A 15,959-nucleotide genomic window follows, 5' to 3' on the forward strand; every position below is an offset into this window, starting at 1 on the left:
GGCACTTCTTGGAAACCCTATGAGGCAGTTCTACTCTGCCCTATAGGGTCGCTATGAGTCAGAATCAGCTCAACGGCAGTGGGTTTGGTTTTGGGGTTTAATCTTTACGGAAGCAGACTACCACATCCTTCTCCCACAGGGTGGCTGGTGGGTTGGTAGTAGCCAATTGCTTTAGCCACTGCACCACCAAGGCTCCTTTTATCATCAGTATGATTAAAAATTTTATGTATGAGGATATATAAATATATTTTAAAGCATTTCATTCTGCAAAACTATTCACCTGTACATATGAAATGTATATTTGCCCTTTTCAGCTGCAAAAATCAAGGCAAACTCTTTCCTATACAAATTCTTACTGAACATGTGAGTCATAAACTTAAGAGGTACGTTTTTAATTTAATGATTTCCACTCACTCGTTTGCCTGACCATCCCCACGCCACCAAAGTGAGCATACAATTGAGTCCAGATTATTCAAACAGAATTTTATGATCTTCAGAATTCATAGTGGCAAAAAATAATGAGAGCACTTTTCTGAAAAAAATTGAAAGTATTATGAATCACCCAAAAGTATTTTTTCATGCAATACATGGGACACTTTATTTTTAAAAAGTATTGTTTACCTGAAATCCGAATATAACCGAGTATTCTGTATTTCATCTGTCAACCTTAAATGAAAGGATTCAGCAGATACATGTCAACAACTTCACATACTGTCTTCCCTTCTAACTTTCCTTCACTCCAACATACTCACGCTTTGAAGGCTGCAAAGTTTTTTAATGGTGTAGACTATAAGAATATCAGTTATTATAGTTTCAATTTCCCACATAGCAGAAAAAAAACACTGGATGGAAAAAAGAATTGTGAACTACTGAGTTTAGCGAATGGACTGTCTTATGAGTAATAAATGGTAAGTTTAAAATGCAATACGAATATATTGTATCCTACCTATTTGCAGTATTAATTTAGTTGTTTCATGTTTTATAAATTTTCTACAAATATTTGTTAGAATAATCAGCCTTCCCTGCAAAACTGACTTTCCATTTATTGTCATGTCACCAGCACTGTACTGTGAATAATCTCAGCGCTTCTATGTAAGTATTTATTTCTTCAACCAGCTTGAAACATCTTGAAGGTAGAGACTGTGTCTTACACATCCTTATATTTCTCCTCACTCCATCTTATAATGGTAGAGCCAGTTTTCAACAAAACTTCTTAGTCTAGCTACAGAGTCTGTGCTCTTAACCACTACTCTATACTGACTCATGTAACAATGGTGGGTATACCTTTAAGTCAATTCTAATTTCCTATCATATATTTATCTGTTCTTAAGTTAGTAATCAATCAGTTTGGGAAAGGTTGGGAGTGTCTCTTACATTCATTTAAAGCAGCATGTAAGTAGGCCCTGCGTCACTGCCTTCTTTTAACAAAAAAAACCCATTGCCGTCGAGTCAATTGCAACTCGTAGGTACCCTATGGGACAGAGTAGAACTGCCCTGGAGGGTTTCCAGGGAGCAGCTAGTGGATTTGAACTAACATTCTGGTTAGCAGCCGAGTTCTTAACCATTATACACCAGGGCTTCAAGCCATTGCCTACTAAGGCATTATGCTTAACTTAATTTAAATATTCTTAAAGGTCTTTATGATTCTTTTAAATCCTACCTTCAAGTGTCTTTCTTTGCTAATTTCTGAAATAGTAATGTTTAGGAACTCTAGACACAGTTTATGTGAATCTGAAACTGAAGAGCAATTAGTTTGATTCTAGTTATATTACAGATTCAGCTTTAGCAATGACAGTGGCATGCTTTTCTTCCTTATTGATTTCAATAAATCAGTATGAATAGTCCTGCATATCAATTTTGAAAAATACAATCTCACAAGAAAAAATAATTTAAATTTAGAATGCCATTAAGTTTTCCCTTTGACCACAGTTCCAATAGGCTTTCAGGTTACAAAAAGTAATCACATAATATTAATGACAAACTTTAGGTCAATAGGAATGAATCTGTAAGTGTCCAAAAAGGAATGCTCTCCTTAAACCCTAACTACCTCTGCAAAATTCTTTGTGATGCCTATGCCTCAAAACCAGCTGCCACTGAGTCAACTCTGACTCAAGGCCACCTCATATGTGTGAGAGTAGAACTGTGCTCCAGAGTGTTTTCAATGGCTGATGTTTTCAGGAATAGATTACCAGGCCTTTCTTCTGAGGCCCCTCTGGGTGAACTTGAAACTCCAATCTACCAGTTAGCAGCCGTGCTGATTAACTCTAGGCACCATACCGGAGCTCCCTATGCCTCATAGAAAATTAAATTGAGCTCCCAAAATTTTAACATACTATGAGCTAAAAAAAAAAAATTTTTTTTTTTTTTATGAGCTCAGGCTGCTAACCAAAAAGGTCAGCAATTTGAATCCACCAGCCGCTCCTTGGAAACACTATGGGGTAGTTCTATTCTGTCCTATAGGGTCATTATGTGTGGAAATCAGCTCGACGGCAACGGGTTTGTTTGTTTGTTTATGATAAAATACTTTTTATTAAAATGAAATTTCAAACAGATTTTTAAAACTGTAAATTTTTCTGCCGTCTCTTACTCTATTATTCAGTATTTCTGATGATCATTCTGAAGAAATATAAAAGGCCAAAGCTTTCTGATTCAAATAGAAATGATCAATGCATTCTCATAGTACAATTGATTCTCTTTATTCATAGTAATTATGTTCTCTAAAGTCTCCACAAACACTGAATTAGTGTATACTGAACCATTGCTCCTACGGAAAAGACAGGGTTAGGGTCCTGCAAGTCTGTGGTCACAACATTTTTGTCAAACGATCAATATAAAACCTTGTTTTATGAATGTTTCTGTTTAGATATACCTTATTTAATATATATTTTGGTTAACATTCAACTCATAGTCCACAACACTATAGCTCATGCCTGAATGAAGCTTATCTAACATGCATTTTTTCCATAAGGCACATCACAGCCTTCTTGTCTGTAGGAACACTAGATAGCACTTCAGCACTATACTTGGGGGGCATTTTAAACAGAGAAATCACTGATAAAAAAGCAAAAAAATGTGGCACAAAATATATTATTTAAAAAACACTTGTTTACAGTATGAGAGCTGAAGTAAGAAGGCAAAGTGTCTTCTTGATCAGTCTCAGCACTCAAAACTGTCATTCTACCGATGTTTGCAAATGACTGTGAAAGTGCTATGAATTGCTTTTGAGGTTACTAATAAATTTTAGTGAGCAGACAAATTTATAATTATGGCAACTGTGAATAACGAACATTGACTGTATATAATTTTGTTAGGTATCTTTCATTCTATTTATTTTAAAATGGTTGTATATACTTATGTCCTCTATTTCCTCTCCAACAATTTATCTCTTAAACCCGCTTCAATTAGGCTGTTATCTCAACCACTTCACCAAAATTATTTTTTGCCATGACCACAAATGATCTTCACCAAAAGAAAAAAAAAAAAAAACCAACACATTGACTCGATTCTGACACATAGCCACCTTATAGGACAGAGAAGATCTGCCCCATAGGGTTTACAAGGAGACCCTGGTGGATTCAAACTGCCGACCTTTTGATTAGCAGCCGTAGCTCACCATAGCTTTTAATCACTGCACGACCAAAACCAAAAACCAAACCCATTGCCTTGGAGTCAACTCCGACTCATAGTTACGGAGCTCCACAAATGATCTTAGCATTACTAAATCCAGTGGTTATACTTCAGTCCTCATCCTACCAGATTATTGACAGTATTTGACACAGTTATAGTTTCTTCTTTGGCTTACAAGACACTGCACTCTCTTCACCTTCTTCTTGCATCATTGTTGTTCCTTCTTAGTCATCTATACTGATTCCTGCCCTTTTCCTCAATCTATGGCTTTCTTTCTTTTTCTATACGCATCAATACCTTGGGAATCTCATTTGGCATCATGGTTTTATAAAACATCTATATATTGGTATCACCCAAATTTTTATTTACAACCCAGTCTTCTCTCTTGAACTGTAACTTATGTTCAAATACCTATACCAAATCTCCACTTGGATGTATAATTGGCATCTGAAATTCAACATGCCAAAACAGAATTCATGATGTTCCCGCCAAATAATCTCTACACATAGAATTTCCTATTTCAGTTGATGGCAAACCCATCATTTCAGTTTCTCAGGTCAAGACATTGGAGTCATTCTGTACTCTTCTTTTTCTCTCACATCCACCTTTCGGAAAGCAAAGAATCCAGTTATCTCTACTTAAAATATATATCCATCTGCCTCCGTTATTAACATCCTATTCTGAGTTTGTATTCTTTTACCAGGATCACTGAGCTTGTATTCTTTTACCAGGATCACTGTAGTAGCCTCCTAACCAGTCTCTCTATTTCTACTTTTACCCCTGTCCATCTATCCTCGATAAAGCAGACAGACTGATCATTTCAATATATAAGTCAAATCATGTCATCTTTCTGCTCAAAACCTTGCAATAGCACCTCGTTTCATGGAGAGTAAAAACCATAGTCTTTAAAAAGGCCTAGCCAAAGGTGCCCATCCCATACTACCTGTTACTTCTGCCTACCATAATGCTCCTCCAGGTGCCTAAGGATTAACTCACCAACCGTAAGCCTTTGTTTTAATACGACTTTTTTGGTGAGACCTACACTAACAACTATACTAAAATTGCAACCCCCTACCAAACTCACAACAATGGGCTTTTTTTTTTTTTTTTTTTACCAAACTCATAACTCCCTTATTCTGCTTTACTTTTCATTTTTCTTTATTATTTATAATCTTCTAATATACTATGAAATCTGTTTTCTTGTTATATTTATTGTTAATTTTCTGTCTCTCCTTACATGAATATCAGCTTCCTAAAGGTGAGATCTCTGTTTTGCTTACTGATGAATCCCTACTCTGCACTAGAACAGTATTTGACAGAGGACAGGGACTCCATAAAGCATTGATGAATGAAAGAATACATGAATGAGCTGCTGTGTGTTGTGTATTCCACAAATATTTGATTAACTAGACTCTCTCATTCCTTTGACATGCCATATAACAATTTTCCCTATCAACAATATCATGTTCTTTTCAATATTTGAATCATTTGAGAGAATATGGAATTGTAGTTTTCTCTGTTAAGATTAAAAAAAAAAAAGGCCACCTGTATTTGAAAAATGTATGCACAAGTATAATTTTATGCAAAATTCTGATAAAGGTAACACTGCAGTTATGTAACTGTTACTTTTTTTTTTCAAAATCTCCCTCTAAGTGTTCAAAAGATTCATCCAATTTTTGAATATCAAAATAATCTCCCTTCAATGATTTTTTTTAACAACTTGATTCTTTAGTCTTTTCTTACTAGAAACAGCTTGTAGGAGCAGAACAAGAAAAAATAAAGTAACGGGGTCTTTTACTGCTCTATGTAAAAAAGGAAGCGAGGGAAGCAAAGGAAGGATAAAAAAAAAGCTTCATCTAGCTGGTGCCTTTCAGAAAATAAGTAGAGTCCTTAAAAAATACACACAGAATACAAATTGTATTGAGTTCTTTAAAGTGCAGAAGGTGAAGGGCTGTTGTTAGCTGGAGTTCTTCCAGAAGGCAATTCTGTCTCAAAGAGTGTTTGGCTCTAATGAGAGGTTAACATTCCAGCACGAATATGACACTAAGGAGCTAATCATCAGTTTTCCTCTTTCCTGACAGAGATCTCAGCTGCCGCTGAACTCTTATTTTCCTTTCAAACTACATTCAGTTGTAGTCCTGGCAGGAAAGGCAGATCCCTGTTGATCATCCTCTGCTCAAAGATAAGTGTTTAATCTTTATTTATAGCATTTGTTAAGCACCCACAGGATGCAGTAGGGTCAGAGTCCTGACTAAGACCTATTCAAGGTATATAGAAATGAAAGTTTTGCATCATCAAGACACTTACTTTCTAAAGTATTTCTCATATAAGCTTTAATATTCTAACTATTTGGGATAAAGAATCACAGATATAGTATCTGAAAAACGAACACAGCAACATAGTAAATTTCTCAAATAAATATCAGTCTAATGCTGTAGTTGCCTATATTAAAGTATACTAAGCCCAAGATATGGCAATTCTGAGTTTTCATTTTTCCAGTCTTTTAAAGGAGTGGTTCTCAAACTTTGGTGGAACATTAGAATTAGAATCACCTGCAGAGCTTTAAAAACCTTTTTTTTTTTAAATTGTTCTTTAGATGAAGGCTTACCAAGCAAATTAATTTCTAATTAAACAATTAATACAGGTATTGTTTTGTGACATTGGTTGCCAATCCCATGACATGTCAACACGCTCCCCTTCTTGACCTTGGGTTCCCTGTTACCAGCTTTCCTGTTTCCTCCTGCGTTGCCACAGATTCATCATAAGACTTTCCTTCTGGGAACACAGGTTGTACAGCTTCAACCCCAGACCCATGCCCTGGGAGTGGCAGCTGTTGCAGATTCCCACAACAGTACAGGTGACTCCCCAAATGGGAGTGGCTGCTGTCACAGAATCACGAGGAGATTCCCTACCTAAGAGCACGGGTTGTGCAGTTAAATCACAGACTCTCCACTTGGAAATAGTAGCTTTCACAGATTTACTGCCAAACTCCTTGGTTAGGAGCACCTGCTGTAGCTGTTTCACCGATCGGTTCTCTGCCTGGGGAGTACTTGCTATGCTGCTCCAACACAAAAGAGGCTCCTTCCCAGGAGCACTGGCCGTATTAATTTCCCCGATGTCCCCTCTGCCTCCTGCACTGACCGTTCCACTCCAACATGAGACTCTTCACTTGGAAGTGCCAATACATGCTGTGATCACTGTGCCTCTCAAATGCAAGAGTTCTCACCCAGGGGAGCTACGCCCTGCTGTGCTCACTGTGCCACTCTGACATGGAGCTCTTCATCCAGGAGTTGGGGCTCAAATTGTGTTTACTGTGAGATTCCAACAGGAGGCTTCCCACTCAGAGGTGCTGGCCAATGCTGTGTTCACTCTGTCTCTCCAATGCAAGCCTCTGCCTAGGGATGCAACAACTGCTGCCGCCTCAAAGTGGCCATACTGAGCTGGTGTGTGGGAAGTATGTGTGGAGAATTACTGCTCTCCCACCATTTGTATGCTACCTTTTTCTTGATTCAGTGTTCACTTTGGTCCTCTAACCTTTTAATTTGTGTCCAGAGTTTTGAGATTGTCAATTTCACCAATTTCTCCTTGTTTCCTTCTAGATTTGTTGTGGTGGGACAGGAACATGCAGTTGCTTATGCTGGCACCTTGCTCCACCTTCTCACCTTCATTTTTGAAGGATATTTTTATTGCATGTAGAATTAAGGTTGACAGTTATTTTCTTTTAGCACTTTAAACATGTTATTATGTTGTTCTCTGGTTCCCTTAATTTCTGATAGGAAGTCAACCGTCAGTCTTTTTGTTTCCACTTTAAAAATTGTATTTTTCTCTGATGGCTATAAGAATCTTTTTTTTTTTTTTTGTCTTTAATTTTCAGAAATTTGACTGTGATGTTCTTGGGCATGTGTGTCTTTGTAACTTTTCTGCTTGTGGTTTTCAGAGCTTATTTGATCCCATCCCTTGATGTCTTTCATAAATTTTGAATAAAAAAATCATTTTCTCATAATTTATGTTTTCTACTCCATCTTTCTTCCCCCCTTTGAGACTTCAGCTATACTTATGTTAGAACTTTTTACTGTATACTCCTTATCTATCTCTCTCTTTACCATATACTCCATATGTTTCTCTTATACTTTTCTGTAGTTTCCATCTTTTTTTGGTTTCTGAAGTTCAGGCAGGGTATATTTCCCTTTCTCTACTATTTCATAAAACTTCTCTTGAGTGTTCCATCTGCTATTAACCCTTCCATTAAATTTTTCATTTTCAGTTAACACATTCGCAATCCTACAATTTATATTTGGTTATTATATGGATATTAGTTCTCTGGTAAGATACTTCATGTTTTCCTTTTTTAATTTGCATACTGTACTTATAAGTATTTTGTTTTATCTCTATCATTTCAAATAACCAGATGGCTGGGAGATCTCTTTTTTACATTTATGCTGTTTCTTGGCTATATATATATATATATATATATATATATATCTCCAAACCAGTTGTCATCAAATTAACTCATGAACGACCCCATGTGTATCAGAGTAGAACTGTGCTCCATATAGTTTTCACTGGCTGATTTTTTCAGAAGTAGATATCCAGGCTTTTCTTTTGAGGCACCTCTGGGTGTACTCAAACCTCCAACCTTTTGCTTATCAGCTGAGTGCACTGACCATTTGCACCACCCAGGGACTCGTATATATATATCACACACATCTTGATGACTCAGCTCAGTCCCAAATTGTTTTACGGTGATAATTCTACTACTGAATCTGCCTACCAGAGGATAAGGTTAATTCTCCAGTGGAAGATAACATCCTTCAGAGCAACTATAATTTATTATGCACCATTTATATATATATACACACACACACATATAGACATAGATATAAATATAGGCATAGATGATACAGTGATAGAGACATACACACACATATATATTAGAATAAATATATGTATAAATATACATGTGCAATATGTACATAATACACGTTTATACATATATATGTGTATGTGTTTGTATATATGGAGTCCTGGTGGCACAGTGGTTAAAGTGCTCAGCTGCTAACCAATAGGTCGGTAGTTCGAACTCATCAGCCATTCTGTGAGAGAAAGATGTGGCAATCTGCTTCTGTAAAGATTACAGCTTTGGAAACCCTATGGAGCAGTTCTACCCTGTCCTACAGCGTTGCTATGTGTTGGGATCGACTTGATGGCAATGTTTTGGTTTTTATTGAGTTTGTATATATATGCGTGTGCAGATAGACAGAGAAAGAGAGAGAGAGATTGCACATAATAATTATGGATGTTCTGAAGAACATTATCTCCCACCAGAGAACTAACCTTATCCTCCGGTAGGTATGTTCAGTAGTAGAATATCACCATAAACTATTATGGTACTGAGCTGAGTCATCAAGACAGAGTTATAGTTTTGGTAAAGCTCTGTTTACCCTGGCCCCTATGATATAGCCTTCAGCATTTCTCAACTAAGATAATGACTTTTTGTTTCTTTGTTTTTAAATTAGAGCCTCTCTCCTGGCAGGTTCTAAGCCATTCTTTGTGTCTATTCGTTAACATGATTGTTATGCCCTTCATGGATTTTATGCCTACTTTCTGATCTTTTTCCTTGGATTCTACAACCATTAGGTAATTTCCTCAAGGGAAAACCTTGTCAAGTGTCAGTACCACTTTTCTTTATCAATCTTCTCACAGAGATCTTGGTCTCTCCAAATCTTAGCTTCAGTAGCACTCCCAAACTTTAATTATTTTCTCCTCAGCCCTTTTAAGTCACCCAAAAGTTTAGCTGGTTCTCTGCTATGCATACTTAGCCTGTTGCCAGGCCATTAGCACAGTTTCTAATGATTTTTTTCCAACAGCTTTATTGTGATATGATTCACATATCATATAATTCACACTTTTAAAGTGAGCAATTCAGTAGATTTGAGTACATTCACAGAATTGTACATCCAGTAAAAACAATTTTAGAACATGTTTATTTACCCAAAAGAAACCCCACTCCACTTTGGTCTCACCTTCCAATGCCCCTACCCCCAGCCCAAAGCAATAACTAATCTACATTCTGTCTTTATGGGTGTGCCTATACTGGATATAAGGAGCGCTGGTGGTGCAATGGTTAAGCACTCAGCTGCTAACCAAAACGTTGACAATTCTAATCCACCCAGTAGCTCTGTAAGAGAAAAACCCGGAATCTGCTCTTATAAAGATTGGTGTTATTATTGTTGTGTGTCATCAAATTGATTCTGACTCATAGCAAACCTATAAGACAGAGTAGAACTTCCGCCACAGTGTTTTCTAGACTGTAAGCTGTGACTCTAATTTCTGCTGCTGTTTCAGATGTGGTTTCATTGCTCGAGCTAATTAATAGATCTTCTGGTATCTGGTAAATCTGGCCAATGCCTTTTTCCTTGATGCCTGTTTTTAAAGACCATCAGAAGCAGTTTGTCTTCAACTTTAAAGGCCAGCAATAGACCTTCAGTGTCCTATCCCAGGATTATATCAACTCTCCAACCCTATGTCATAATGTAGTTCGCATTGACTTTAATGATCACCTTTCCTTTCCTCCAGACATCACACTAGACCATTATACTGGTGGCATTATGTTGATTGCACTTAGTAATGAAGAAATATCAGTGAATCTAGACTTATTGGTAAGACATTTGTGTGCCAGAGGATGGGAAACTAACCCCTCCAAAATTCAAATGCCTTCCAACTCAGTGAAATTCCTGGGGGTGCAGTGATGTGGGACATGTCAAGGTGTCCTTTATAAAGTGAAGGGTAGGCTGTTATATCTGTCCCGTCTACAACTGAAAAGGAGGCACAATGCCTAGTGGTGCACTTGAGATTTTGGAGTCAACATATTCTTCACTTAGGAGTGCTACTCCAGCCTATTTACCAGGTGACTTCAAAAACTGCTAGTTTTGGGTGGGACCCAGAACAAGAGAAGGATCGGCAACAGGTCCAGGATGCCACGTAAGTTGCTCTGCCACTTGGTCCATATAATCCATTAGATCTAGTGATCCTTGATGTCTCAGTGGCAGAGAGATGTTGTTTGGAGTCTTTGGCAGGTCCCCATAGGTGAATCACAGGACAAACCCTTAGTATTTTGTAGCAGAGTCCTGCCATCCTTTGCAGATAACTATTCTCCTTTTGAGAAACAGCTTTTGGCTTCTTACCAGGATTTTTGGAGACTTAATGCTTAACCATGTGCCATCAAGTAACGATGTAACTTGAGCTGCCCAACATGAACTGGATGTTGTCTGACCTATCAAGTCATAATGTTGGATGTGCACAGCAGCAATCAATCATCAAATGGAAGTGCTAAATACGACATCAGGTCTGAGCAGTCATGAAAGTACAAGTAAGTTACATGGGGAAGTGGCTCAAATGCCCATGGTCCCCATTCCTGTTACATTACCTTCTCTCTCCCAGTGTGCATCTATAGCCTCATGGGGAGTTGTTATGATCAGTTTACTGAGGAAAAGAAAACTGATGACTGGTTAACAGATGGTGCTGAATGATATGAAGGTACCAATCACAAGTGGACAACTACAACACTGCAGCCTCATTCTGGGACTTCCCTAATGGACAGTGTTGTAGGGAAATTCTTCCAGTGGGCAGAACTTTGAGCAGTACACTTAGTTGTTTATTTTGCTGGGAAGGAGAAATGGCCTTAAGTATGATTATATATCAGTTCATTGGCTATGGCTAATGTTTTGGCTGGATTGTGAGAGACTTGGAAGGAACATGACTAGAAAATTGATGACAAGGATGTATGGGGAAGTAGTATGTAGATAGGCCTCTCTGAATGGGCCAAAGAAATGAAGATATTGGTATCTCATGTGATGCTTACCAAAGGATGACCTAGGCAGATGAAGATTTTAATTATCAGTTGGATAGGATGACATGTTTATGGATACCAGTCAGCCTTTTTCCCCAGCCACTCCTATCATTGCCCAATGTGCCCATGAAAAAACTGGCCATGGTGTCAGGGATGGAAGTTTTATATGGGCACAGTAACATGGAATTCCAATCACCAAGGCCAACTTGACTACAGATCTAACCTCATAGATGTATACAGAACACTCCACCCAACAGCAACCAACTATACTTTCTTTTCTAGTACACATGGAACATTCTCTAGAATAGACCACATGTTAGGTCATAAAGTAAGCCTTAGCAGAATCCAAAACACTGAAATATTACAAAGCATGTTCTCTGACCAGAAGGCCATAAAAGTGGAAACCAATAACAGGAAAAGCAGGGAAAAGAAATCAAACACTTGGAAACTGAACAATACCCTGCTCAAAAAAGACTGGATTATAGAAGACATTAAGGATGGAATAAAGAAATTCATAGGCCCAATGAGAATGAAAACACTTTCTATCAGAACCTTTGGGACACAGCAAAAGTGGTGCTCAGAGGCCAATTGATATCTACAAATGCACACATTCAAAAAGAAGAAAGGGACAAATCAAAGAATTATCCCTACGACTTTTTCAAATAGAAAGACAGCAACAAAAGAAAGCCACATGCACCAGAAGAAAACAAATAATAAAAATTAGAGCTGAACTAAATGAAATAGAAAACAGAAAAACAATTGAAAGAATTAACAAGACCAAAAGCTGGGCTTTTTTTGAAAAAAATAAAAAAAATTGATAAACCACTGGCCAAACTGACAAAAGAAAAACAGGAGAGAAAGCAAATAACCCAAATAAGAAATGAGATGGGCGATATTACAACAGACCCAAGTGAAATTAAAAGAATCGTATCAGATTACTACAAAAAAATTGTATTCTAACAAATTTGAAAACCTAGAAGAAACGGATGAATTCCTAGAAACTCACTACCTGCCTAAACTAACACAAACAGAGGTAGAACAACTAAAGAGACCCATAACAAAAGAAGAGATTGAGAAGGTAATCAAAAAACTCCCAACCAAAAAAATCCCTGGTCCGGAAGGCTTCACTGCAGAGTTCTACCAAACTTTCAGAGAAGAGTTAACACCATTACCACTAAAGGTATTTCAGAGCATAGAAAAGGATGGAATACTACCAAACTCATTCTATGAAGCCACCAAATCCCTGATACCAAAACCAGGTAAAGGCACCACAACAAAAGAAAAGTATAGACCTATATACCTCATGAACATAGATGCAAAAATCCCCAACTAAATTCTAGCCAATAGAATTCAACAACATATCAAAAAAATAATTCACCATGACCAAGTAGGATTCATACCAGGTATGCAGGGATGGTTCAACATTAGAAAAACAATTAAAGTAATCCACCACATAAATAAAAGATAAGAATCACATGATTTTATCAATTGATGCAGAAAAGGCATTTGACAAAGTTCAACACTCATTCATGATAAAAACTCTCAGCAAAATAGGAATAGAAGGAAAATTCCTCAACATAATGAAGGACATTTATACAAAGCCAACAGCCAATATCACCCCAAATGGAGAGAGCCTGAAAGCGTTCCTACTGAGATCAGGAATCAGACAAGGATGCCCTTTATCACCACTCTTATTCAACACTGTGCTGGAAGTCCTAGCCAGAGCAATTAGGCTAGATAAAGAAATAAAGGGCATCCAGATTGGCAAGGAAGAAGTCAAAGTATCTCTATTTGCAGATGACATGATCTTATACATAGAAAACCCTCAGGAATCCTCCAGAAAACTACTGAAACTAATAGAAGAGTTCAGCAGAGAATCGGGATACAAGATAAACATACACAATCAGTTGGATTCCTCTACACCAACAAAAAGAACATCGAAGAGGAAATCACCAAATCAATGCCATTTACAGTAACCCCCAAGAAGAGAAAATACTTAAGAATAAATCTTACCAGAGATGTAAAAGACTTATACAAAGAAAACTACAGTACACTTCTGCAAGAAGACAAAAGAAACTTACGTAAGTGGAAGAACATACCCTGCTCATGCATAGGAAGACTTAACATTATAAAAATTTCTATTGTACCAAAAGCTATCTATATATTTAATGCAATCCTGATCCAAATCCCAAGGACATTCTTTAATGAGATGGAGAAAGAAATCGCCAACTTCATATGGAAGGGAAAGAGGCCCTGGATAAATAAGGCATTACTGAAAAAGAAGAACAAAGTGGGAGGCCTTACTTTACCTGATTTTAGAACCTATTATACTGCCACAGTAGTCAAAACAGCCTGGTACTGGTACAACAACAGATACATAGACCAATGGAACAGAATTGAGAATCAATGCATAAATCCATCCACATATGAGCAGTTGATAGTTGACAAAGGCCCCAAAACAGTTAAATGGGGAAAAGATAGTCTTTTTAACAAATGGCGCTGACATAACTGGATATCCATCTGCAGAAAAATGAAACAAGACCTATACTTCACTCCATGCACAAAAACGAGCTCAAAATGGATCAAAGACCTAAATATAAAATTTAAAATGATAAAGATCATGGAAGAAAAAATAGGAACAACGTTAGGAGCCCTAATACATGGCATAAACAGTCTACAAAACATTATTTAGAATGCAGAAGAAAAGCTAGATAACTGGGAGCTCCTAAAAATCACACACCTATGCTCATCCAAAGACTTCACCAAAAGAGTAAAAAGACTACCTACAGACCGGGAAAAAGTTTTTAGCTATGACATTTCTGATCAGCGCCTGATCTCTAAAATCTACATGATACTGCAAAAACTCAACTGCAAAAAGACAAACAACCGAATTAAATAATGGACAAAAGGTTTGAATAGGCACTTCACTAAAGAAGACATTCAGGTAGCTAACAGATATATGAGGAAATGTTCACGATCATTAGCCATTAGAGAAATGCAGATCAAAAGTACAATGAGATTTCATCTCACTCCAACAAGGCTGGCATTAATCCAAAAAACACAAAATAATAACTGTTGAAGAGGCTGCGGAGAGATCGGAACACTTATACACTGCTGCTGGGAATGTCAAATGATACGACCACTTTGGCAATCCATTTGGCACTTCCTTAAAGAGCTAGAAATAGAACTACCATACTATCCAGCAATCCAACTCCTTGGAATATATCCTAGAGAAATAAGTGCCTTTACACCAACAGATATATGCACACCCTTGTTTATTGCAGCCCTGTTTACAATAGCAAAAATTTGAAAGCAACCAAGGTGCCCATCAACGGATGAATGGATAAACAAATTATGGTATATTCACACAATGGAATACTACGCATTGATAAAGAACAGTGATGAATCTGTGAAATATTTCAGAACATGGAGGAACCTGGAAGGCATTACGCTGAGTGAAATTAGTCAGTTGCAAAAGGACAAATATTGTATAAGACCACTATTATAAGAACTCGAGAAATAGTTTAACCTGAGAAGAAAACATTCTTTTGTGGTTATGAGAGGAGGGAGGGTGGGAGGTAGGGAGAGGGGTATTCACTAATTAGTTTGTAGATAAGAACTACTTTAGGTGAAGGGAAGACAGCACACAATACAGGGGAGGTCAGCACAATTGGACTAATTCAAAAGAAAGAAGTTTCCTGAATAAACCAAATGCTTCGAAGGCCAGTGTAGCAGGGGCAGGGGTTTAGGGACCATGATTTCAGGGGACATCTAAGTCAAATGGCATAATAAAATCTATTAAGAAAACATTCTCCAACCCACTTTGAAGAGTGGCGTCTGGAATCTTAAAAGCTAGCAGGCAGCCATCTAAGGTGCATCAATTGATCTCAACACACCTGGATCAAAGGAGAAAGAAGAAAACCAAGGACACAAGGTAATTACGAGCCCAAGAGACAGAAAGGTCCACATGAATCAGCGACTACATCATCCTGAGACCAGAAGAACTAGATGGTGCCCGGCTACAACTGATGACTGCCCTGACAGGGAACACAACAGACAACCCCTGAGTGAGCAGTAGAGCAGTGGAATGCAGACCCTACATTCTCATAAAAAGACCAGACTTAATGGTCTGACTGTGACTGGAAGGACCCCAGTGGTTATGGCCCCCAGAACTTCTGCTGACCCAGGACAGGAACCATTCCTGAAGTCAACTCTTCAGACATGGATTGGACTGGACAATGGGTTTTAGAGGGATGCTGGTGAGGAGTGAGCTTCTTGGATCAGGTGGACACTTGAGAGTATGGTGGCATCTCCTGCCTGGAGGGGAGATGAGAGGGTAGAGGGGGTTAGAAGGTGGCGAAATGGACACAAAAAGAGAGAGTGGAGGTAGGGAGTGGGCTGTCTCCTTAGGAGGAGTGTAATTGGGAGTATGTAGCAAGGCGTATATAAGTTTTGTGTGAGGGACTGACTTGATTTGTAAACT

Source organism: Loxodonta africana, chromosome X (assembly GCF_030014295.1).
Source record: "Loxodonta africana isolate mLoxAfr1 chromosome X, mLoxAfr1.hap2, whole genome shotgun sequence".
In the NCBI taxonomy this organism is placed as follows: Eukaryota; Metazoa; Chordata; class Mammalia; order Proboscidea; family Elephantidae; genus Loxodonta; species Loxodonta africana.